This window comes from Coptis chinensis, chromosome 5, assembly GCF_015680905.1.
Source record: "Coptis chinensis isolate HL-2020 chromosome 5, ASM1568090v1, whole genome shotgun sequence".
In the NCBI taxonomy this organism is placed as follows: Eukaryota; Viridiplantae; Streptophyta; class Magnoliopsida; order Ranunculales; family Ranunculaceae; genus Coptis; species Coptis chinensis.
The window spans coordinates 3,122,503-3,148,496 of record NC_141460.1 but is presented as its reverse complement, the minus strand read 5'-3'; the positions used below and the strand labels follow the sequence as shown (position 1 = coordinate 3,148,496).

At 37.2% G+C, this 25,994-nt stretch overlaps 1 protein-coding gene and 1 pseudogene across 1 annotated transcript in view; both read right to left on the bottom strand.

Moving 5' to 3' along the window:
- The window catches only part of LOC147496289 (protein BOBBER 1-like), a 95,381-nt gene that overhangs the window by 9,014 nt on the left and 60,373 nt on the right, over window positions 1-25,994 (bottom strand). The window lies entirely within an intron of this gene.
- Window positions 17,806-24,596, bottom strand: LOC147496290 (protein CHAPERONE-LIKE PROTEIN OF POR1, chloroplastic-like; annotated as a pseudogene).

Genomic DNA, 25,994 nt, shown 5'->3' with positions numbered 1-25,994 from the left:
AAATTTTGACGAGATTAGGGAAGTTTTTAAAAATCCAACGATAAACCTAGCTACCTTTTCTTGAAGCTATTAAAAAATTACCACAACATGCTAAGTTTCTAAAAGAGTTATGCATTACTTGGCGGAAAACAAACATTCCAAAAGACGCCTTTTTAATTGAACAGTTTCCCACTCTATCTGAACATAATGGAATCGTTAAGTACAAGGACCCTAGTCGTCCTACTGTACAATACACCTTAGGGGATACCCACACGACAACTGCTCTATTAGACCTAGGGGCGAGTGCTAACTTACTCCCTTATTATCTATATAAACAAATAGGTCTACAAGAGATGTAACCAACTAAAATGATGTTGCAATTAGCTGACTGTTCTATTAAGTATCCTAAGGGTGTTGTTGAAAATGTGATGGTTAAAGTTCAAGATTTGTACTACCCAACCGATTTCGTTATCCTCGACATAGAAGTCGCTAACGACTCTGTTCCTATCATTTTAGGGCGTCCTTTCTTGGCAACTGCCAACGCACTCATAAAGTGCTGCGATGGTTTGTTGTCCATGTCCTTTGGCCATCTTTCTGTTGAGGTAAATGTTTTTAAAATAATGCAACAGTTACCTGATACGATTATCGATGGAGAAGTTAGCATAATCGAGAGCTTAGCTCAAGATTATTTCAACAACATGTTTCCTGAGAATCAGATGCACCAATTCCTTTCTTTCGGAAATTCTGACTTCGATGATGACTCCCTGGACATAGATGAAATCGAGGAAGATTTCCTTTTACTATTTTGCAACTCTTCTTTTCCACCTCGCGAGTCCCCCCAATCAACATCCATTCACCCACCTCACATCCTAATGTCACTCATTCACCTTCCATCACTAATATTCCTCATCTTCCACCTTTTCAAAGGAACTTTGAGTTTGCACTTGACCCTCTTACTTCTACTATGCTTCATGATTATTTAAACACTCCGAATACATAAATAATATCCAAGGACAAGCCACCCGACCCTTTCATTTTCATATGTGTGATTATACCAACCCACGCCACCAATGAGTTTTGTGCTAAACCCTCATTCTCATTTTTTCCTTTCCTTACTTGTAAAACTTATCCATATCCCACATATCTTCCACAACCATCCATTTTCTCACGATCATTCACTTGGATACCCTTTCGTTGGAGAAAAAAGAAGAAATTCCATGCTAGGTTAGTTAGGTTCTAGATCCATCAATATTCACTCTCATTTCGCTACGCCACGTCATAGGAAATATTGGTGTCTAATTCTTTTTAGGTTTGCAGTCCGTGTTAATTATTTATGGACATACCCGCAATTCTTTAGATTGTTGATATATGATAAACTGCATGTTAATACATGTTTTAGTCTAGTAAGTTTTGGGAATCTGACTTTAAAAGACCCACGTTTTAAAACAAATTTTCTAAACCATGTTTTCAAAAATTTGTTTGGGGGTGGGGTGTTTGGTTTTTCCATTCTTGATCACTCAACTTCCTATTCTTTTCCCTTCCTCATCTCGTGGCTAGTTGTTTTGTATTGTTTTTTTAGGAAAAATTTCTGTTTTTTTTTTTTTTTTTTTTTTTTTTTTTTTTTTTCCAATTGTTTAGTTAAGTAGTTAATATTGGATTATGTATTTGGTTGTTATTTGAATTTCAAGTTAGTTTAATTTTTGTCCAAGCATGCTATCTATTTTTCATGAATCCCACCTTTCTAACTTGTTTGGGGGTGACATTAATTGTTTAGCATTGTAGTTTACCCTATCCACATATTTTTTGGAAATTAATCTTGCAAGGTTTTAAGAATATGGTTTATGTGAGCATGTTGCTAATGTGGTGTAGCTCGAATTAGCTACTTTTGTTTAGTGCAACCTCAAAGGTTAAAGGCATTGAGATTACTATTTTAAATAGGCTATTAAAAACATATAGAAGTGTTGTTGAGCCTGTGCTCTCGGCTGTTTCTATTTTGGTCTAAGAAGCCCTTTTCTTATTTCATCTCTTTCCTTATCAATTTGGAAACCTTGTGGTCTTTTGTTTGAGAAACTAGTGCTCTATAAATACATGGCACTTCATATACTTCACACCATACCTCTCAATTTCACCTCTCAATTCATACCACAGCAAGATTACTTTCGAGGCGCCCGCGCCCAAAAGTCTGGATCGCAGAATTTTCCTTTGTCCGAAAGTGGTAGCAAGACTCCCTCTTCCATAGGCCATTCGAAGCCGCCAAGACTCGAACTTCAACACACCTCCAATTTTGTTTTATGGGGTTTTCCATAGTCACTCCCAGGAGTTCAGTAGTGTGTTTGTTTGCTATGAAATCTCCTCAAATCATACCGGAGTAGTCCATTGAAGAATTGCTCGAGAGTGACACCTATGGATACTGGTTCCACGACAGGATTGTGCAGTCGAGATGGCAGAATCTATTGTTAAGTGTTGATGACTCTTATTCTCCTAAACTTACTGCTTATTTATATGATAATTGTAAGTTCTTATATCGACCAGATAGGGAACAAATGTTCTCCGTCACCATTAATGATAAGACAATGGATTTCAGCAAGTTTTTGGTAACCTTTGCTATTGGAATGAATGGCTATGTGATAAGAGCCCAAAACTGTAGTTTTAACCCTGTAACAGTCATACTATTAGACCAATTATGTGAGTAATAATTAAGAGTTAACACTAATTACGTGTTTTTATGCATTTCGGGCTTCAAAGTCCATTGTAATGCGAAATGTGCCACTTTAGCGAGATAAAGGAGCAAAGGTCGGTTACTAAGGAGTTCCGTGATTAAAGGCCAAGATTCAAGAAGACAAAACCTTTCTAAAGCCCGATCAAAAGCTGAAAAGTCGACGTGGGCAAAAACAAAGACACACAAAGTGTGGAACTTCCGAAGGCCGTATCTTTGGACTCAGACCTCGGAATGGGGCCTACCTTATATCAAAACGACCGGCTCGGAAAGAGCTTTCCAATGGTATAAGCCTTGATCCAATCAGAGGAGCAAAAGTGGACGAAAAATCTATTGAAAACAACTGCAGCTGAAGAGGCCTTTCTGGACTGAAAGAATTGGGTTTTGGGCCTGATTCTCTGGCCCAAAATATGGCTCCAAGCCCATGCACGATTTTTGGATCTGAAAGTATAAAAACCAAAGCTTCACTCTTTGTTAATGGTAGCTAGTTAGACCTAAAAAATATAGATAAATATAGATCTAGTTTTCATGTAATAAAATTAAGTTTAGTTTAAATTCAATTATTGTTTTAGATTAATCTTTAGAATCATTGTTCTTCATTAGTTTGATAAATAAAATAGCTAGTTTGTCAATTTCGATTCTTGTCATTTACAATTGTTTAGGTATAAATTCCCTTATTACGTAGATAGCTAGACTTAGATTAGTTAGATTATTAATTTAGTATTTGAATCATTGTTTTATTATTCATTATATTAATAAAATAGTGTTCTCCATAAGTTAGTTTCATTTCCATTAATTGTTTAGTTTCAATTAAGTAGATTCAATTAATTGTCATTATTAGTTTAATTCAATTATTGCATTAGTAGTTTTGAATTGAGTTTAAACAAGCAAAGTTTCAATCTTTATATCATGTCTTGTTTGAATTCCATTGGGAATGATAAGCGTGATGATTCTCGGCTAAACCTCCATTGAGGGGTTGAGAAGCCTTGATGAAAGCTTGATTCGATTATCGTAGAGTAAAATTAAGTAATTTCCTTTCCACTCTAGAAACGATTAGTTCACCATGAGAATGGGTGTAATCGTTCACATACTAGTTATGAATTGGTAGAAATGCCATGTGTAATTAGGGATTAGGAGTAACCCAGTTGATTTCATGGGCGATTCAATTGGATTTCTGACGATTAGAGTTGTTAGTAGGATTAAGTCGAGTTAAGGTGGAATCAATCCCCCTCTAACTCCTTATCATAGAATTGACGTAGCATTCCCGTAGTTGTTCTAATAGTCGACTAGTTGCATCTTGTGGGTAGTTGCATCGTAGTCTAGTTGCCTTTTCGTAAATCTCTCATTAGACTTTAAGACAGATTACTTATACGTAGAGAACACAGCATGCGGAAGGACTAGGAGTGGAACGAATCATCTACTCCACTATATCTCATAGGATTGAGAGTAGAATCTTTGATAAAATATAGGCACATAAGATAGTTTTAGTTTACTTACGTTTTGAGTTTCATCGTTCATTTCGTAGGTAAACTATTCAATTTTATGTTTTATCAAATGGCGCCGCTGCCATCTTAGTTTCACTTTCGCATTGTTTTTGTAGTATAAGTACTTTTCTTAAAGTTCCATTAAACCCACCCACCCTTGTCTGATTCATACTGTGGTTGTCCGTTTCAAGAATGAAAAGTTCGCGAAAAAAATACAGGCGGGCGACCAGCGAGAAGCGCACTGCAAGCCCATAAGCCTGGAATCTTGAGCGACCGCCCTAAAACACTTTGTAACTTGGAGTTACACGGGTAGCGACAGCGCTTCTAAGCGACCAGCGCTACCGAAATGACTTTTGCGGATTTCCACGGGTTTGATTCGAACCCGATTTTTCAAGTTTTTGATGTACTAACTATTTATATACACGAACACGCGTAAACAAGACGCTTATTCATAAGCGAAGCAAGGGACGCAATCAGGTATTCCTTTCTTCCGCACCTCGCGATCTCTCGTTAGAGGTTTATACTAGTATATCAGAATTGTTTGGAGTGTTGATGTGTTTAGCTAAATTTGAACTTAGCCTTGTATGAGATTAAGGTCTGGTCGAACAAAAACACAACAACGTCAACAAACGATTCTATCTAGTATACCACCTACTACACCTCTAGCTACGATTTCACACACACGACCGACACAATGCCCGACGAAGGAGAGACTCCCTCTCGAACTTTTATAAAGCCTTGGCGATAGCCCCAAATCTTGCATCGTTTAGCGGACCCCGATGGGGATTTCGATCCCCCCAAATATTTTAATTTGCTACCCGTTTTTCACGGTTTAGACCATGAAAAACCTTATCAAAGACATCGTGGGATTGAACAAGTCCTAACAACATTCCACCATCCTACGGTTGGTGCGGAACAAATAAAACTTCGGGGTATTCCCTTTTACCTTAGCCGATAAAGGCGTCTTGGTTAAGCGCCCAAAGCGCCCTAATTACGTGGACTCGGGTTAAACTTGTTCATTTGTTTATGGAACATTTTACCCACCCCTAAAGACGGATGAGATGCTTTCCAAGATTCATTTCTTTTCGACAAAATCCTCATGAATCATTTTTGAGACTTGGAATCATTTCACCGATCTCCTTATAAAGTGTCCACATCATAACTTAGCTTAAAGACACGTTAGTTCGTGCCTTTTTCAAAGGACTTCTACACCACCATAAAGAAGTCCTAGACATAATGAATGGGGGTAGTTTCTTAAGCAAAGGAGCCTCGGAGGCTTATAAATTTTAGAGGATCAAACTAAGCGAAATAACAACGGGGGGGTAGTGATGATATCCACCGCTCGCTAGTTCATCAAATCTGAGTTAAGGCGCGGTATGTTTGAAATTAAACACGATCCCGAGCTTAAAACTCTAATCGAATCACTCACTAAAAGGTAGAGGCCATTTACGTTCAACAAAAGCCTATCCCCGTCATGAGCGTAAATTCAAATCCATGTAGTTTCTGTTGGAGCCCTGAGCATCCCGACTTCCACTGTCCTATAGCCTATGAACAGGCTTGTTCCATTAATAGTGAACCTAACGCTCATTGGAGACAAAATCCCAACTTCGGTTGGAGAAATAACCAACACGTCACACCTTCAGGGTACAATAATCAAGATGTTAAGCCAACGCACAGTTTTAACCAAGCTCCACCACGACAAGGACAGGGTCAGGGTAATTTTAATAATTATAACAACCAAGTGCAACCTCGACAAGGTCAAGCACAAGGTCAAGGTAGTTATAATAATTATCAAAATCCACCCATAAATAATTCACGTGAAATAGTTCCAGTCACACCACCCGTGACTACTACACCCACACAACCGGATCGTCTTGACACCTTCATACAAGTGAGCCAAAAACTTTTCCAAACCATGGCTCAATCTAACCAACAGCTTCTACAATCCGTTAATAATTTAAGCCAATAGTTGGCCCAAGATAAAGCCCAACCCAAAGGTGTGTTTCCAGGTCATGCAATACCTAATCCTAAAACAACAAACACAGCCTTTGAGGTAACCGATAATACTAGTAATGAATATAAAAATGTAGGTGAGCTAAAGGCCATCACCACTCTCCGTTCTGGCAGAGTGGTTGATAACAAAGTAACTATGCCTATAGTTACCCCACCAAGAGTCCCCTACACCGCTATTTTACTAGACTAGATACCGAAATAGAAACTGAAGAGCCTACCACCGTAGAGGTACCGGTTACAACACAACCTAAGAAACGAAAGCCACGGTTAAACATCCGGTGATACCATTGCTAAAATATAGACGAAACCACCGTTTCCACAAAAATTAGCCGTGTTAACTAGGGATACTAATTATGAGGAGATTAGGGACGTTTTCAAGAATCTAACTATAAACCTTCCCTTCCTCGAAGCTATTAAAAGCTACCACACCATGCTAAGTTTCTTAAGGAGTTGTGTACTACTAGGCGTAGGACCAATATACCAAAAGCGCCTTTTTAACGGAACAATTCCCAACTATATCGAACATAATGGAATTGTTAAGTACAAGGACCCGGTAGCCCCATTGCACAATGCACCTTAGGAGATTCTTATATGACGACCGCGTTATTAGACTTGGGGGCTAGTGTTAACTTACTCCCGTTTTATTTGTATAGACAAATAGGTCTAGGCGAGATGCAACCCACTAAAATGGCGTTGCAATTAGTCGATCGGTCTATTAAGTATCCTAAGGGTGTGGTCGAAAATGTGCTTTGGTAAAAGTTCAAGATTTTTACTATCCGGCTGATTTTGTCATCCTCGATACAGAAGTCGCTAACGACTCTGTCCCGATCATCTTAGGGCGTCCTTTCCTAGCAACTGCCAATGCGCTCATTAATTGTCGCGATGGTTCAATGTCCATGTCTTTTGGCCATCTTGTCATTTGAAGTCAATGTTTTTAAAACAAAGGACACGATTACCCGATTAGATCTATGGATGGAGAGGTTAACATGATCGAGCTTTGCTCGAGATTATTTCAACAACACGTTCCCTGATAATCATATGCCCAAATTTCTTTCCTTTGGAAGTTCAGACTCCAACATTTTCATCCCTACACTAGTCGATACACATATTACGAATGAGGATGAGATAGATGACTTTCTCAAAGATGTAGAGGACTATCAAAGTAACGTGGATATGACCAATCTAGATGAGGAATTCGATGAGTTTCTTAGAGCAGGTGATGATTCACCCTATCAAGAACTACTTTGCACAACATCCACCTCGACTCCCCTCCTTCTACCCTTTCAAAGGAATCTCGAGTTTGCACTCGATCCTTTTGTTTTTTCTGTGCTTCATAATTTTTTAAATCCACCTAGTAAACAAATACTTCAGAAGAACCAAGCATTTGACACCTTCATTTTCAGACTTGAAACAGTCCCTACCTACACCATGAATGAGTTTTGTGCTAAACCCACATCCTCATTGTTTACATACTTTCCTTCTACAATTTATCCATATCCACCATATTCTCCACAACCATTCACTTTTCCACACTTATTTACTAGAACACCCTCTCGCTTAAAGATGAAAAAGAAGGTGCATGCTAGCTTACATTATAGGTTTATCCGACTTCGCTGGCATTTCACTAGGTTGTGTCATAGGAAATCTTGGTGCTTGATTGTGTTTGGATATATTTTCTGTGATATTTATTTATGGAATGATCCACAACTATTTTGGTTGTTGATATATGATAAACTGCATGTTCAGACATATGTTTAGATAAAGTCTCGAGTATCTAACTATAAACGAATCAACTTTTGTGTTTGGTGCATTTCCTTTCATTTCCAAATATTGGTGGGTGGACCATTAATGTAACCGGGCCCTCCCTACGGAGTGTGTGGCTGTAAGTACCGGATCCTAAGTCCACGTTTAACATAATTCACGTTTTCCACTCTTGCATGTTTTCTCGGATTTTTGAGTCATGTTTCTCTATGGGGTGAATTATGTCTTTCTTGTTTATTGTTTTTCATTATAAAAGTAAATATATATATATATATATATATATTAAAAAATAAACATAGTAATCTAGAAAGTCTCGGGAATCTGACTTTAAAAGACCCACTGCTAAAAAACAAATTTTCTAAGCTTTGTTGTAAAAAATTTGTTTGGGGGTGGGGTGTTCGTGTTTCCGTCCTAGAATGTTTTATGTCCCATTAGAGTTGCTTAGGCCATTTAATTGTATTTCGATCCGGGTTGACATAATCTATGAATTTAGAGTTCAGTCGTTCACATAACGTACGTCATGCACGCACTTCGAGGCATTTTCCACTATCTTATATGTCATCCACAGTCGGAATAGAGTGTTTTATGGATCATTGGATTGGAAATTCTCTCCTGATCATTTCCATATCTCATTCGCAAAAATCGGACCGGTAACGAAGCGGCAATTTTGATTTGAAGTTTCGCGAAAAATCAAAAAATTCAAAAATTTTGAACTGGGCTTGGGCCCAACCCGCGCGCACCGGCAGCGCACCCGCGCCCTTACCTTTGCCCCAACAGTCGCGTTCATCCTTCAAAATCGCCATTAACGACCACCAAAGCTCCAAACCAAAAAAAAAAAAAAAAAATTAAAAAGAAACCTAATTAAACCCATGCCAACCATAAAAAATCCACTTCAAATCTTTTCTAAAACAAAACAACCACCAAATCCACCAACTTACATCACCAAAAACCACCGAAATTTACAAATTCAAGTTGTCGCGCCACCACCGCTCCACCACCACTGTTTGTTTCAGTCGGTCGATTTAAATTCCAACACCACATCCCATTTAAACCCCCACTACATTCCAAACACTAAAATGGCTCAACAACGTCGAAGTTTGCCGGAGCAAGCTTTTACTGGCGACCACTTCGCGCCGTTTTACGGTGACGAAATGGTCAGTAGAGACTGGAATAGCTTGTGGTACTCGACTGAAGCCTTTTACCACGAAGACTTAGTCCGACGGTTCTACAACACGAGGGAGTTGGAGGGGACTAGAATTTTTGTTATGGTGGCGAAGAGGAGGAAGGAAGTAACTACTAGGTTGTTGGCCGAGATTCTAGGCATTCTGCCTAGAATCCATCTGGATGTCATGTTACAGGAGTCCCAATATAATGGGGTAGAGCCATTGATGCACGTGATAGTTACCGAAAGGAACTACAATGCGAGATCGCATTGTGTTCGCCACGCATCCCTCAGAACCAACCAGCTGGCTGCAGCTCAGTGGATTGGTCGGAACGTCCTGGGGAAGGAGAAGGTCAGCGACATCGGTCTGAACTGCCTCCACATTTTATGGATACTCGGGAGGCGAAGTACGAAGTTCTCAGTATCTTGGAGTTTTTGCTTAGCATGATTAGGGGAGTAGGGAAGGTCATTTGCACCTCTCCCCGTGTTGATAACCAAGATCATTTGAAGTTGAGAGCGACTCGTCGATAGGTCTTACATCACCCTACACCGAAATCCTCGCATCTATAAGGATTGTGTCCAACGAGTTTGGAGGTTGCCTGAGGATAGGGTAGAGGATGAGGAGGATGGTGGAAATGAGAATGCCGAGGAGGATGGGGGAAATGAGAATGCCGGAGGATGAGGAGGACTTGACTTGTTACGATCGCGGATGCCCGGAGAGGTGTTGGTCAGATGCAGAACGTATGGCCGTAATTCATCGTGGCATGCGTTCACTCAACACTATCTGCGAAGACCTCCGAACTCGACAGGCTACTATCCATCATAACTTCGAGATCCGTACCCAGAGGGAGGACGGCAGTGGGGAACAGATGAGGGCGAGCTAGAAGCTCGGCGCCGAGTTCGGCCGATATGCTTGCACGATTCCCACCTCACGGGGATTCTCCTTCTAAGGACACACCATCGAGGCACGAGCGTCGTCGCCGAAAGACGAATGGTGCTGGCCCATCGAGAGCTCAGGAGCCATCTCCTGAGCGTGTGCCCTCCGTTACTAGTACCGAAGTGGTTAGGGATAGTATCGTTTGATGTTTATTTGTAGTTTCATTATTGTTATTTATTTTAATGTAAGTTTAATTCCGTAATTTGAATTTTGTAGTGAAATGTACTTCGAATGAAAATTTTAATATAATAAGGTTATTTTTATTGTGCGTGGTTATTTAATATTGATCCCACCTTCCCAAATTGTTTGGGGGTGGTGTTATCTATTTCAGCATGATTTTTATATGACCCTCGTTTTAGAATTTATTGCGGAGTCAAGGTGCAAATATAGCCGATTAGGCATATCTACGAATAAGTATCATGGTAGAAGGAAATCTCGATAAAATAGGTAGATTCTATCCTAAATTCAACCTAAAAGATACTAGGTTTGTTTTAGAATCAAGAATATGAGTTGTTTCTGTTTTCGGGTTTGGAAATTTTAGGATTTCCGGAAACTGCCGTAAAACTTTTTGGCAACTTCCCGATCCGTTTTAGCAACTTAAAACCTATATAAACTTCATTCATTCTACACTCACAACTCACACTACACCTAACTTCCATCACTCACCTTTCACTCCCACGATTCCCATGTTTCGTCTAATTTTCCGATCTTCAAGACACCTCGGGAGCGCTGCTGAGGAGGAGGAGTGCACTCAGCGCCTCTGCATTTTTTCAGAATTTTTGTCGAGGCGCTTTTCGCTTAAGGTGAGCGACCAGCTCAAACACTGGAATTCCAAAATCTTCAGAGCGCACTCGCGCCCTGACTTCCGTGAACTAGAAAAATTCCATTTTTTCTGCGGGGTGTTCCCGGATCATTCGCAGCTATTTCAGAGCATAATTTTGAGATGACATCTCCTACATTGATACCGGAACAGTCTTTCGAAGATTTGTTCCAAAGCACTACTTACGGTGCTTGGTTTATGAAAGTTTATCACATACGTATTTTGGGAACCGCTTATGGTAAGACCTGATGCACTTTATTCTCCAACACTAACATCTTATTTTTACGATAACTGCATTTTCTTTGAGAGACCAGATGGAGAACAAGTGTTCTCCATCAACATCGATAATGAACCAATGGAAATTACCAGGTTCTTGCTAGCATTTGTGCTTGGACTTGCTATGCCATTTGAAATACAAGACCCATGGTGTTATTGGGTAGATAATATGTATGTCTACACTTATGAGTTTTTCATGAGTCGTATGGGCGTAGGCATTTTCCGTATCGAGGACCAAGGGGAATATAACGTCGCCTTTGGTAGCCTGTCCATGAACATAGGAACTGTTATGTTTTGGATCATGCTAAACATTTTAGGGGAATGGCGTTTTTCTTCTGTGAATGATGCCACTTGCAGCGTCTTCCTTGCTTTAGCCACGGGACGTATGTGTCATGACCTTCCCCGAACCTTAATGTTTAGTTTAGCTCGATCCCATAGCATGAGGCATAAGTACCTTCTTATGCCTGTTCTAATTTCCCGTATTATGCTATGTTTCTTTCCTGTTTTTTGTACACGTTTCACGGATTGGATTACGGTCGACACTGTAAGACCCACAAATAGTATTATTCGATCTTTCCGTGCAATGACTTGGCAAGGGTGGAGGATACAACCTCATCAGGTTGCACCCTACACCCTGTCAGACCAAGTGACTCTTAATAGGTTAGCAATAATAGATGATAAATGGCGGGAAGCCTGGCAAATTATCATGGCATGGCAGGATGCGAAGGAACCTCACTTCTTTATAGAAGAAGAGGATGAGGAAGATGATGAGTAAAGCGGGAGATAAGGTAAGTTTTAATTCTAGTTAGTGTCTGCTTATGTCCCAAGCAATTTCATTCTTGTTAACCCATAATGAGTAGAACTCGTATAGAGTTGCGTCAGTTTTTATTTCCTATATTAGTACGTTCTAACTTTGTTTTGCAGATGTTCCTGAATTTCACGCGTTTCAATGGTATTTTTCCTACCCTCTTTATTTAAAATACTTTGAGTACAAAGCATGCTTCTTGTTTGGGGGGGGGGGGGGCATAGAAACACGTGTAATTAAGGCATCTGTTAGGATATAGATATGTATAATATGCATTTGTTTTCTAGTTAAAATTTCAAAAATTCAAAAATATAAATAAATAAGTTATGCTATACACTTAGGAATATTGGTATTGTTTTCTTTCTCTATGCTCTTAACAATCTAGAAGTCTCACGTAGCTTTTGCATCAAAATAATTGTTAGAAACTTAGGTTAATATATAGGTAATAATCTTTGCATCTATCTATAAATATATTACATGAGTATCGATGATTGTTTGAGAAGTTTTGAAATCTAGGCTAGAGTACTTATTCTACAAATCCTGTGAGAATATAGCCTAAAGCCTTATATGAGCGAAACATTTGAGAAATGACACAAGGGAGAAGTAAAATCCGGATAGAGATATCACACGTCCACTTGCTTGATCACTAAACCATATCCTAAGCGAGAATTTAGGCCCTCTTTGGATCGATATAGCCAAAAATTCAAACCTATGAATTATTTTCCGCTAGTCGCCCCTCTGAGCCTTTCTTTAGCCTTCCATAAACCACAAATCCTTTACCCTGTTACAAAACAAAACAAAATAAAAAAATTCAACCTACCCAATTTAGATAAGTCTGAGAATAGAATGAGGAACAAAGAAGAAGAGAAAAACCTGTGTAAACAAAAGTTAGTTAATTGCTTCAGAAAATAAAGAAAAGAAGTTTCCATCCAAAGAAAAGAAAAATAAAAATAGAAATAAAATAAAAACTCCAAAAAAAAAAAAAAAAAAAAAAAAGAATAAAAGGAGTCAAAAGCCAAAGAAAAAGAAAAAAATATGGCTAAGGATGGAAACAAAGTGTAGAAGCAAAAGTAAATAACAAGGTTTTCTCTAGTTACATAATCTGAAGACTCTATTATCTCAGACTTGTCCTTTTTGAATATCCATTTCCTTCCTTCTTAAATCATCTTCTAATCCCCGCAACACCTAATAAAGACCTCTAGCTCAATTAGGAATAGGTTAGTGTGATAGTAAGTGACAGATGTGTTTGATCGACTCAGGCTTCCTTGTTGTCATTGAGATTGTAAGGTAAAGTGTGCCCACCGCATTACATCGGAGTAAATAAACTTGAGTGGAAAAATCAGAGTGTTGTGTCTTGACTATTATTATGATAACCTACTTAAGGACGCTATTCCGAGTTTCAGAAACGAACCTGCTAGGCATTTCATAGTATTAATCATTGTATATATGTTTATTGTAGATGATTGATTATTATTCATATATTAGCTTAGGTTTCGACTTGATTACTCTATATGCATTGCTAGTGAGAGGTATAGTTAATTTAGAGCATGAATAAGGAAACAATAGTTTTATTTCTTAGTCGTTGTAGTATAGATGAAGTTTGTGAGTACCTTCAATTGGAAAAACTCTCACGAGGCTATAACTCGTCCACTAGGGAATTCCTAGTGGTTTAAGGCCTTGTTGCATATGGTCAATGCAATCGACTCTCAATGAAAACGAGTAGATAAAACTCCATTTTTGGTCACTTATTCTAATTTCTCATCTTTGCTTGAGGACAAGCAAAATGCTGTTTGGGGTGGTTTGATAAGAGCCCAAAACTGTAGTTTTAACCCTCAGATGATCATACTTATTAGACCAATTATGTGAGTAATAATTAAGAGTTAACACTGATTACGTGTTTTTATGCATTTCAGGCTTCAAAGTCCATTATGTGCAGAAATGTGCCACTATAGCGAGATAAAGGAGCAAAGGTCGGTTACTAAGGAGTTCCGTGATTAAAGGCCAAGATTCAAGAAGACAAAGCCTTTCTAAAGCCCGGTCAAAAGCTGAAAAGTCGGCGTGCGTGAAAAAAAGACACAAGTCGTGAGAACTTTCGAAAGCCGTATCTTTGGACTCAGACCTCGGAATGGGGCCTACCTTATGTCAAAACGACCGGCTCGGAAAGATATTTCCAATGGTATAAGCCTTGATCCAATCAGAGGAGCAAAAGTGGACGAAAAATCTATTGAAAACAACTGCAGCTGAAGAGGCCTTTTTGGACTGAAAGAATTGGGTTTTGGGCCTGATTCTCTGGCCCAAAACATGGCTCCAAGCCCATGCATGATTTTTGGATCTGAAAGTATAAAAACCAAAGCTTCACTCTTTGTTAATGGTAGCTAGTTAGACCTAAAAAATATAGATAAATATAGATCTAGTTTTCATGTAATAAAATTAAGTTTAGTTTAAATTCAATTATTGTTTTAGATTAATCTTTAGAATCATTGTTCTTCATTAGTTTGATAAATAAAATAGCTAGTTTGTCAATTTCGATTCTTGTCATTTACAATTGTTTAGGTATAAATTCCCTTATTACGTAGATAGCTAGACTTAGATTAGTTAGATTATTAATTTAGTATTTGAATCATTGTTTTATTATTCATTAGATTAATAAAATAGTGTTCTCCATAAGTTAGTTTCATTTCCAAGTAATTGTTTAGTTTCAATTAAGTAGATTCAATTAATTGTCATTATTAGTTTAATTCAATTATTGCATTAGTAGTTTTGAATTGAGTTTAAACAAGCAAAGTTTCAATCTTTATATCATGTCTTGTTTGAATTCCATTGGGAATGATAGCGTGATGATTCTCGGCTAAACCTCCATTGAGGGGGTTGAGAAGCCTTGATGAAAGCTTGATTCCGATTATCGTAGAGTCGTCGTAATTTCCTTTCCACTCTAGAAACGATTAGTTCACCATGAGAGTGGGTGTAATCGTTCACATACTAGTTATGAATTGGTAGAAATGCCATGTGTAATTAGGGATTAGGAGTAACCAGATTGTTCTGCTGAAGCAGTTCAATTCGGATTACGACGATTCGTCGTTAGTAGGATTAAGTCGAGTTAAGGTGGAATCAATCCCCCTCTAACTCCTTATCATAGAATCGACGTAGCATTCCCGTAGTTGTTCTAATAGTCGACTAGTTGCATCTTGTGGGTAGTTGCATCGTAGAAGGTTGCCTTTTAAGTAAATCTCTCATTAGACTTTAAGACAGATTACTTATACGTAGAGAACACAGCATGCGGAAGGACTAGGAGTGGAACGAATCATCTACTCCACTATATCTCATAGGATTGAGAGTAGAATCTTTGATAAAATATAGGCACATAAGATAGTTTTAGTTTACTTACGTTTTGAGTTTCATCGTTCATTTCGTAGGTAAACTATTCAATTTTATGTTTTATCACTATGCCTGCTCCCCAAAACTCATGGGGCTATATGTCTGATAATATATACCTCTATAACTATGAGTATTTCCAAGAGATTTATGGGGTGGGGATTTTTCGTGTAGAAGACCAAGGGCTATATAACGTAGCCCTTGGTAGCATATCCCTTAATGTAGGCACTATCATGTTCTTTATCATGCTGAATATCTTAGGGGAATGGTGGTTTTCTTCTGCAAATAACGCCGCTGGTGATGTCTTCCTTGCTTTAGCTGAGGGACGTATGTTATATGACATTCCCTAGACCTTAGTGTCCAGTTTAGCACGAGCCCATAGTACGACGCATAAGTACATTCTTATGGTTGTCTTGGTTTGCCACATCATGTTATGTTTCTTTCCTGATTTTTGTACCTGCTACATGGATTGGGTTGGGATTGACATTATGAAACCCACCAATTGCATTGTACCCTCTTTTTGTGCTATGACTTGGTTGAGGTGGCGGCTACAACCTCATCGGGTTGCCCCTTACACCCATCAGACCGAGTGATGCTTAACAGGCTAGCACATGTTGATGATAAATGGCGTGAGGCCTGACAAATTATCATGGCTTGGCAGGATGCAAAGGAACCTCACTTCTTTGTAGAAGAAGAGGACAATGCTTAAATGCTGGATATGAGGTAAGTTTTACTTTATGTTAGTGTCCGCTTATGTCCCAAGCAATTTAATTTTTGTTATTCCCATAACGGGTGGAACCCATATAGAGTTGCGTCTATTTTTCGTTACCTATATTAGTATGTTTTGAATTTGTTTTGTAGGTGCTCTAAAATTTTCATGCGTTTCCATTGTATTTTCTATCCTTATTATTTCTATACTTTGTGGACAAAGTATGTTTCTGTTTGGGGGTGACATAGAAACACGTGTAATTTAAGGCTCCTATTAGGATATATATATGTATAATATGCACTTTGCTTTCAATTAAAAAAATAATAAAAAGTATTTATACTATGCACTTAGGAATATTGTTTATTTTTCTGTGATGATAGTAGTCTAGAAGTTTCACTGTAGCTCTTAAATTAGAATAGTTTTTAGAAACTTAAGTTAATATATAGGTAATAGTCATTGCATCTTTCCATAAATATATTGCATGAGCATCTATGTTTGTATTGACAGTAAGTTTCTGAAATCTAGGCTAGTACACTTATTCTACAAATTCTGTGAGAATATAGCCTAAAAGCCTTATGAGTGAAATATCTGAGTAATGACACAAGGGAGAAGTAAAATCCGAATAGAGAAATCACACATCCACTTGCTTGATCATTATACCATATCCTAATCGAGAATTTAGGCCCTTTTTGGATCGATATAGCCAGAAATTCAAACCTATATGAAATTATTTTCCGCTAGTCGCCCCTCTGAGCTTTTCTTTAGCCTTTTCATAAACCACAAATCCTTTACCCTTTTATAATAAACAAAACAAAATAAAAATTAGCCTACCCATTTTTGAATGAGTCTGAAAATAGAGATGAAATGAAGAAAAGAAAAGAAATAAATAAATAAAATAAAAAGTTATAACTCCAAAAACATAATCAAAGGAGTCAAAAACCAAAAGAAAAAGAAAAAGAAATGGCTAAGGATTGAAACAAAGTGTAGAAGCAAAGTAAGAACAAGGTTTTCTCTAGTTACATATTTTGAAGACTCTATTATCTCAGACTTGTCCTTTTGAATATCTAATTCCTTCTTTTTTAAACCATCACCTAATCCCCGCAACACCTAATAAAAACCTCTAGCTCAATTAGGAATATATTAGTGTGATAGTAAGTGGCAGATGTGTTTGATCGACCTCGGCTCCCTTGTACGTCATTGCGATTGTGGTAAAGTGTGCCCACTACACACTAGAGTGAGCAAAATTTGAGTGGAAAAATTAGAGTGTTTTTGTCTTGACATATTTGTGAGGACCTACTTAAGGACGTTATTCCAATGTTTCAGAAACGGACCTGTTATTGCATTTCATAGCATAGTTCATTATATATACTAGCAAGATGCACGTGCTTTGCACATTGTTGACAAACAAATTTATTAAAGAGTATATGAAGGTTAGTAAACGATTATATATAAAACACATCCTAAAGCATGGAATTTATTGATGGTTGGGTTTTTTTTTGAAGAAAATGAATTGTATTATAAACTTTGACATGCCTTCTGATATTGATAGATAAGTTTTTGAGGCCTTGTAAGGAAAAAGTAGAGAGAGAGAGGGGAGACTCCACTTATTGGTTTGGAGAGTAGAGTGACAAAAAACGCCCAAAGATCATACATGGTTTTGTTCATGTAGCAGAATCCATCTTTGTTGGTTCAATATTCATCCTTTTATTTATGTGTGAGTGTGTGTGTGTGTGTGTGTGGGGGGGGTTCCTCTAACCACCCAATGTGCGTTATAAGCTCGATCGAGATAAGGGAGAGTTAAAGTGTTAAACTAAGAGTTTTAACCTAACTTACCATCCTGGATTTTATTTCTAGCGAGAACGTTTGCATCCGATAATGAAAGGATGAGTACTATCACACGTATTAAACACAATGACTGGAGGAGCATGCGCTCCGAGAAAATCATAAAAATGATAGAGAAACAAACAAAACGTGAATGCTTGCTGCAATAATAAGAGACATGTGAGAACATCCATAAACATCCGCTTTTGGCCCACCTACTTCACATAAAATATGATGCCAAAGGGTACTGCAATCACTTCAGATAAGTAGAAGAAACCCAAAGAAGCACATAAGTTAAGAGTGAAGTTCTGACTTCCAAACTCCTTAGACCTCGAAGTACAGGTGGAATCACAAACACCAACAAAAAGGTCCCCAATAGCCAGGAGACACCAAAAGCCAAAAGCACCAATCCTGAGTGAGTAAAGCCCAGCGTTATCCAACAAAACAAAAACAAAGATCCATAGAGCAGTATTTATACGATCTTAGTAGTAAAAGAACTATCAGTATGCATACCCATATAGCAGAGCTCAGAGTTTGCTCTTCAGACGATCATATATGAAATATATGGTTGTCAAAAGAGATATTAACACTTGCAAAGTCAATCCATCCTCTATCGGAAAGAGAACGTTAAGCACAGCAAGTACTACAAAGACGGGGTTGTGATGCCTATCACAAGTAGATTTCAAACCCCTTCCACCAACTTCGTCATAAAGACAGCAGTCGTCTTCATGACGATGACAGACAGCACAATCCATGACTGAGTTACATCCCTCACTTTTTTCTTGATGTTAAGTTTTGGTCTCCTCCTTTCGTGAAACTTCTGCAATTATCTTGTCATGCGCTGATTCTATAACATCGACACTGGGATTGTGTCCTACATATTTGTTAATCAGAAAGTTCCTTGCTGCTTGAATTTCATCCTCATAAGCTTGACATATGATTCCAAGCCTTTTGTATGGGTCTCTTATATTGATTATGGGGAAAATATCTGTACAAAGAAGAAGAGTCAGGTGAAGTTTAAATTTTGAAGTTGATGATGTCCAACCTATGTTTTAATTATCAGGTGGGCAAAGAAAGTATGACTGAAGTCCAAAATATATTGTGACAATACACATGGGCTTTAATCTTTGGTATGACATGAAATTAAATATATTTTACAAACAATTAAAATGTGCCCCTGAGTCTCCAAATCTGGATTTGCTGAATCCAACACCTCGTAAATATGGTTTAATCACCCCCAACCACACCAGTCACTGTCAACGTAAATACGGTTTAATCATCCTATAGTATATCACAGGACTCTAGTGGTGACTACCGTAACCTAATGAAACTTTGCATATCTTGCTCTACAGAGGACCATTACTCTATTCAAACCTATGCATAACTCATATGAATCACTACCTAGTGCCTTGTTTAGCATGTACACCACTCACGTCCCTCAGTAGTTAGTATCCTAGAGAGAAGTGACACGAACAATCCACTATTTCCTATAGTAAATGTGTTACATTATTTTAATAAGGTGAATCATTGTTACAAGCAAGGGGGACATAGTACAGTCGATAGGTGTCTTTGTTGCATACAAATTATAAGATGATCATTTGAAAAATAACATAACTCATAAAAGTATTGCAAAAAAAAGGGTACCAACATATATATATATGCAAGTATGTCGTCCTCACTGAGTCCTAGAATTCACAGTTCACGTGTTGCATCAGCTCTCCAGAGAAAACTCTTCCTTGTCTAAAAAAGAATATAAAACCAAATATAAAAATTATACACCAACAACCAGCAAGATCACAAATTCTTCACCATAAAAGAAAATAAAAAGCAAGAGCACATTTTAACGTATGTAGATTGTAGAATGTTAAAAGAAGTATTTCAAGTGAACTGAATGCAAATGCTTTCTTCGCAAACACATGTGAGCTTCTTCTATTGACTTTAGATTAGAGAAAGAGAGAAATTACAGAAAGCAAAGAATGTTTTAAAGTGGTCGCTGAAATCATATAGTCAATATTCGTAGTTACAATCAGGTCTTATTTTAGTTCCAATTACAAACAATAATTAGAATTAGAATTTGAAAGAAGAAGTGAACAACGTACCATGAGATCCTTGTCGGAGTAATCGAAAAAAGAAAATATTTGTTTCTTCAATAACCAAAAATGGAGATATTAGGGAGTCTAAATTAGTCTCTAGTGTTTTCGTTTATATTGGGGAACGTCTAATTTATGTTTTTCTGAAACATTAAAAAGGTTAGATATACCTCAACCTCAGACGCCTAAGACTTAAAGTGTTACATAGAAGGTGCCCAAGGCTTCTTTGTAACACACTAACTACGAACAATTATGAATAATAATATTTACAAATAAATAAATTGACGAATGTAAACCTTTAGAATCATTATTTGATTTCAAACTCCATACTTCACCCGATGCTTATTTTGGGCATGCTACTCTAAAAATAGCTTGATGTACTGCTTGTCTCAAGCCAGTCTAGTGATTCCACAACATATGAATGAGTGGAAATGAATAACAAAAAAAAAAAACTAATGAATTTTCATGACAAGTATCCCGACTATGATATTAGCACGCACCATACCTCATCTACAGTTTTGAATATGTCTAGTAATCTGTAGTTCAATTCAATTATCCCAATACAATTTGTGATAACCTGTAGCATATATATTATCAAGTCTACGAACTTACTAAAACTTGTTGGTGGAGTAAATAGCATTCAAGAAGGTATTCTAAAAAGTGAGTTATGGGGTGGCTTGACAAATTGAACTGGAATTTATTAAGAAGAGAATGATATCTTGGAGTTTTCACAATAGAATTAGTTACACAAGTTGAGCTGTCATAATCTTGACTTGGTTAGATTGGTTATACTCCGACTCCCTCGACCTTTGACTGATTTGAATAATGTGCATGCATTCTTAATACTGTTGATTGTATGTTTACCTGTAACGGACCCCTTCTTCTCTTTTAGTCATCTTGCTTTCTCGCCTAAGCCTTGGTTGAAGCCTGAAGGGCTCTTCAGAGCCTATTTTCCCAAAGTTTTGGAACCTTACTTTCTATTTGAGACTTTTTGTTTATGCTGAGATATATTCAAATATGTGTTATCAATAGCTTCTGCTTGTTATTGACTGTGGCGGCCTTGCTGCTAATTAAAACCTAATAGCAAAATGATTAAATTCTAGAAAAATGCCTATCTCACTCGAGCTGATTTAGATAAAGCAACACACCTAGAGCTATATCCTATAAATGCCCGAATAGTAACACAACAAATGAAATGTTCAACTTTTCTAAACTTAGCAGTAACATCACTTGAAATGTTCGATTTCACTGCAGCGTCCTAGAGATATCAATGTTATCTATGATGATCCTTCCCCCTGCTGGTTCGATTAGTCTAAATAGAGCTTGGATAAGCGTTGATTTACCACTTCCAATGCGTCCGACTATTCCAATTTTCTTTCCACCAGGAAATGAACACGATACATTATGAAGGACAACATGAAGACTCTCCTTATAACAAACCTTAAAAATAATAATTTTCAGAAAATAGAGATAATCAGTTTGACAAAATAACATGAATGAATCATTTTTGTATAAGGTTTATGGATATAATCATAGCAATCATTAACAAAGTGAATGCAATCATAAAAGAAAAGCCTAACTAACCTTCAGATCAGTAAGTTCAATTGTTCCATTCTCTCGCCATGAGGATGGAGGGCGCAGAGTCCTCAATGATGAGTGGAGCATCACTTGGGAGTTGAGAATCTTGATGAATTTTTTTCAATAGAAATAATTTTGTTTTCAAGCTTGAAAAAGCTCAGTATCCACCATGATAAGCGTGCATTTAAGTTAAGGTCATACGCACAACAAGCCCTGCCATACCTGCACAGAAGCACTTCCAACACCTTAAAGATCTGATAATAGGGGACTGCAGTAAGTGCTAAACTCAAACTATATTTATGATACATTGTCATCATCTGAAGTTAAATATTGGGATGTTTTTCAAGAAAATGAACAGGACTCAAATATAAAGAGAAAGAATGGAAGAGTTCTATACTTGATTGGATCAATGCTTTTGTGTGGCACGCTTACAAGCAGAAACATGCAAAATGCAAAGACAAAAGTCAAGAGTAATTCCATGCGCAAGCAAAGCCACTCAATGGCAGCTATGTTGCAGAAGAAAGGGCGAGCAAAACAGTCAAGAAGATACAAATTCCTCTTCACGAACCGCTTCTCTTGACCAAAGCCTCTGATTGTAGTCGCCCCAGCAATTGATTCTCCAAAGAGATGGATGACAGGTGATTTCTGGATGCTAACAATGCGAACAAATTCCCTGGAATAAGCCATGTAATATTTCTGCATTCACAAAGAAACAGTTGAAAAAGAGTACATATACTATTTTTACTAATTAATAGATTGCTTTCACCTTGACATTTTACTAACAGAACAACAAATCCGTCGAAAAATAATATGGTAGAAACAAAGCATGAACATAATCAAGTCACAACTGCTCAACTCCAAGTCTCCAACATTCAAAGTTTTAAATTATGTCAAGTGGGATGCAGATACAAAGGAAAGCGTGATTCTGATTTTTCTATATCTTTCATCTTAAAAGGATTGCCGGCTACGAACTATTTAATTACCTACATCCACAAGCAAGCAATGGCCATGTAACTTACATACACCTCAATAATAACTCATTTCTCCAATTCAAACAATAATGGAAAAAATATAATAAACCAAAATATATAATCAGGAATTTTAAATAAACAAATAAATTTCAAAACAAAGAGATATGATAGATGAATTGATAGTGCCTTGTTCACTAAACAATGAGTTAGGAAGGTCTTGACCACTTGTAGGATTTCTTGATCATATCATGTATTAAGAAAAACCTTAATGGTGTAGGGCGATCTAAAACTCACAACCAAGATAGAATACCTATGGGGAAAATTGCCAAGAGTAAACAACTTGTTAAATAATAAGCTAGCAATCAATCGTGTAGTGCTACACAATGTTTGTTTTTTGAAGGAAAGTTATGAATTCATAGAAACTAAACACACCTTTTGATTGAGATTCTCGACATGGTCCTCTGAAGAAATTCACGTGTAACACCCAAATGAGGAAGTTTGAATAAAATAAAATACATCTAATTATAAGATAATCTAACTCAGATAACAACAAAGGCGACAATAACTTCATTTTTCTTTATGTGTATCCAGTCCTGCAATACCAAAATGTTTATGGTAGTTGAGGCACTTTTGTTTAGGATCAGTATCGTTGTTTGCAGCTCATGTAATTCCATAAGAGAAAATCCATAAAGAATCTAACCAAAACGTTGTTGTCAACTCAAGCATGTAAGTCACAAAAAGGAATAGCTACACATAGCCTTATTAAGTTTTATGTTTTCTACCAATGAGCAAAAGAATTACAATCTTACATGAAGCATTTACTTCAGAAGGTTTTTCATTGGGCACAGATCTTACTACTTTCAGATGCAGAATATATAACTCTTGAACCTCCGAAAAAGCTCCATTCACTGCTTATCACAATGCTCATCATTGCCACTCCTGAACCTCAAATATTAGAAATGGATCTCTGTTCTTGCCAAAGAGTAAAATCAGCCAGCATAGCCTTCCACGACTGACCAACCTACATATAGAACTTTTTTTACTATAAGAACCATAAGGCCATACACCTGAAGTACTAACATGTATTACAGTAACAACACCATGACTTACGAACTATCATGCTCATGTAAAATTAAATCAAACACAATGGAATAAAAAGCACAACAAAAAAGATAGCTTCATGAATTATGAACTCATCCATATAATACGCAAAATGTCAAAGTTGACATGGTTCAATTGTTCGCCTCAGATAAGTCATGAATTTTTTATCAACAAAGAAGCCGGCGCAATTTTAAAACATATTTGAAGGATGGTCAAACACTTAATGATAATGCTATTTTGGGGCGTAATTTGCTATAATACTACATGAAACGCAAAGACAGACCATACGCTTGAAATCTAGAACTTGCTATGATCTATCACAAAGTATATACACAATTTTTTTTTTTCCTTTTTTTTAAACAAATGTTACTTCCATTTCAATGAACTATTAGTGTACAGACCAGAATGGCATGGTATCAATGAACTATTAGTGTACACACAAATCCAAGCAATACTTCGACTAAACCACATCGTTCGGTTCAATGCTATTACCTTTAACATCACGACTGAATCTCTGACTAACATACTTGTCTATATGACTAAACACTGCACAAATGAATATCAACACAATCGGGCACAACAGCAGTTGAATCGGGAGATAGGATTTTATTTGTTTCGATTATCCCTTATAGCTTCACAAACGGCGACTGCAAATTGCATAATATATATTGCATCCACAAATGACAAAAAAATAATATATGAAAATTAACTGATTTTAAATCAATAATTCTACGATACCATGCAGATTACATTGTCAATCTAAACTTTAGAAAACATATAAACCTTGATTCTTCTGTAGGCTATGGATTAACCTTCATCCTTACATCCCTCTGAGAAAGATCATAGAAACTGATAAGGATTTGTAGACTATAAATATATATCAAATTAAAAAGAAAAATAGATTCCATACATACATTTAATCTAGCTGCAGAGCACTCTGATGCGAAATATTTCCAACTTGATATTCGTATGGTTGCATCTTCATGACCTGATATAACCATTTTAATAAATTGAATGTAAAATAAGTTAGTTAATCAAATGAAAAAAGGTGCTCTCATTGCAAAGGCGAATGAGCAGTCATTGAGTGTTTTAAGGTTCCAAAGTGAGGTGCTGCTATCACTTACGAAATATTGAAAAAAGTAGGAAAGCTTGTTTCCCAATAGTGACTTGGTTCTCACCAATGTTAAATCAGGGAGTTATAGGCTTGCTTGAATCTCCACTTTTAGAGACTCTTGAGTCCATAGTCGAAACCGACAAATTCACTGTACAAATTCTACTTTGGAGAACCTGGTCGCAACCCGTCATGCCCATGAGACAATGCCGACTTATACAACCATATACATTCGAACCCAAATGAGTGTGTAGTTTTAGTTTTCAATCACGTTTCATCAGTTGGAAATTCTATGCCCATGTGAGATGGAGTTAGATTGAATAAAAGCAAGTTCCAAAAGAAGTTTATTGTTTTCCTTGCGTCGTATCTCATATTTGTGCGTCATCTCTTTCTTCCTTTATAAGGTTTAGATCCATTAACTTTGCAGTCCAGGCAAATGTTTTTGCTATCTTCTCTTGTTCATCTGGGCCTTTCTACTAATGAGAGGACCTTAATGAAATCTGCTGGTAAGTGACATCATGTATGTGCCAACTGTTCGTCCATCAAATAATCCATAAACCCCTTAACCGCATTTCAGTGAGTCAGAAATTAACGACGAAAAGTCAAATGTAGAACCTGAATAGAAAATGAAATCCCAGGACAGGACCTTTTTCCTGAGCCAAAAGGTATCAATTCAAAATGTTGACCTCTTACGTCTACATCCATGTGACTCGTGATAAATCTCTCTGGTCGAAACTCTAAAGGATCTGACCACACTTGTGGGTCTCGCGGTAGCTTCCAAAGGTTAACTATCACAGTTGTGCCTAACGGGATTATGTAACCACCTATTGTGCAATCTTCCATGGACTCATGAGATGCTGACAGTGGAACAAGGGGTATAACCTTAAAATTTTCTTCACAATGGCTTGAAGATAAAGCAGTTTATGAATATCTGATTCGTTAACATGTCTTCCTTTCCCAACGTGAGCATCCAACTCATCCTTAGCCTTTCTTAGCACATGGCAATTATTCAACAGCAAAGATAGGACCTAAGTTAGGGTGATCATGGTTGTGTCTGTACCACTTAGAACCATATAGCCTACGTAAAATCTGAAACCCATCAAGTAAACTGAATATTCCATGACAGAAAATTTCCAAAGAACTTAATTTCTTGTCGTACTAAGATAAGAAAGCAAATTAACAATAATGCTAATAAGAAACTTTTAAATGATTTTTGTTTTTTGCTCAGTTACCAAACTTAAATTTCTACATAACAACATTGTATCAAAATTGAATGATCATGATATTG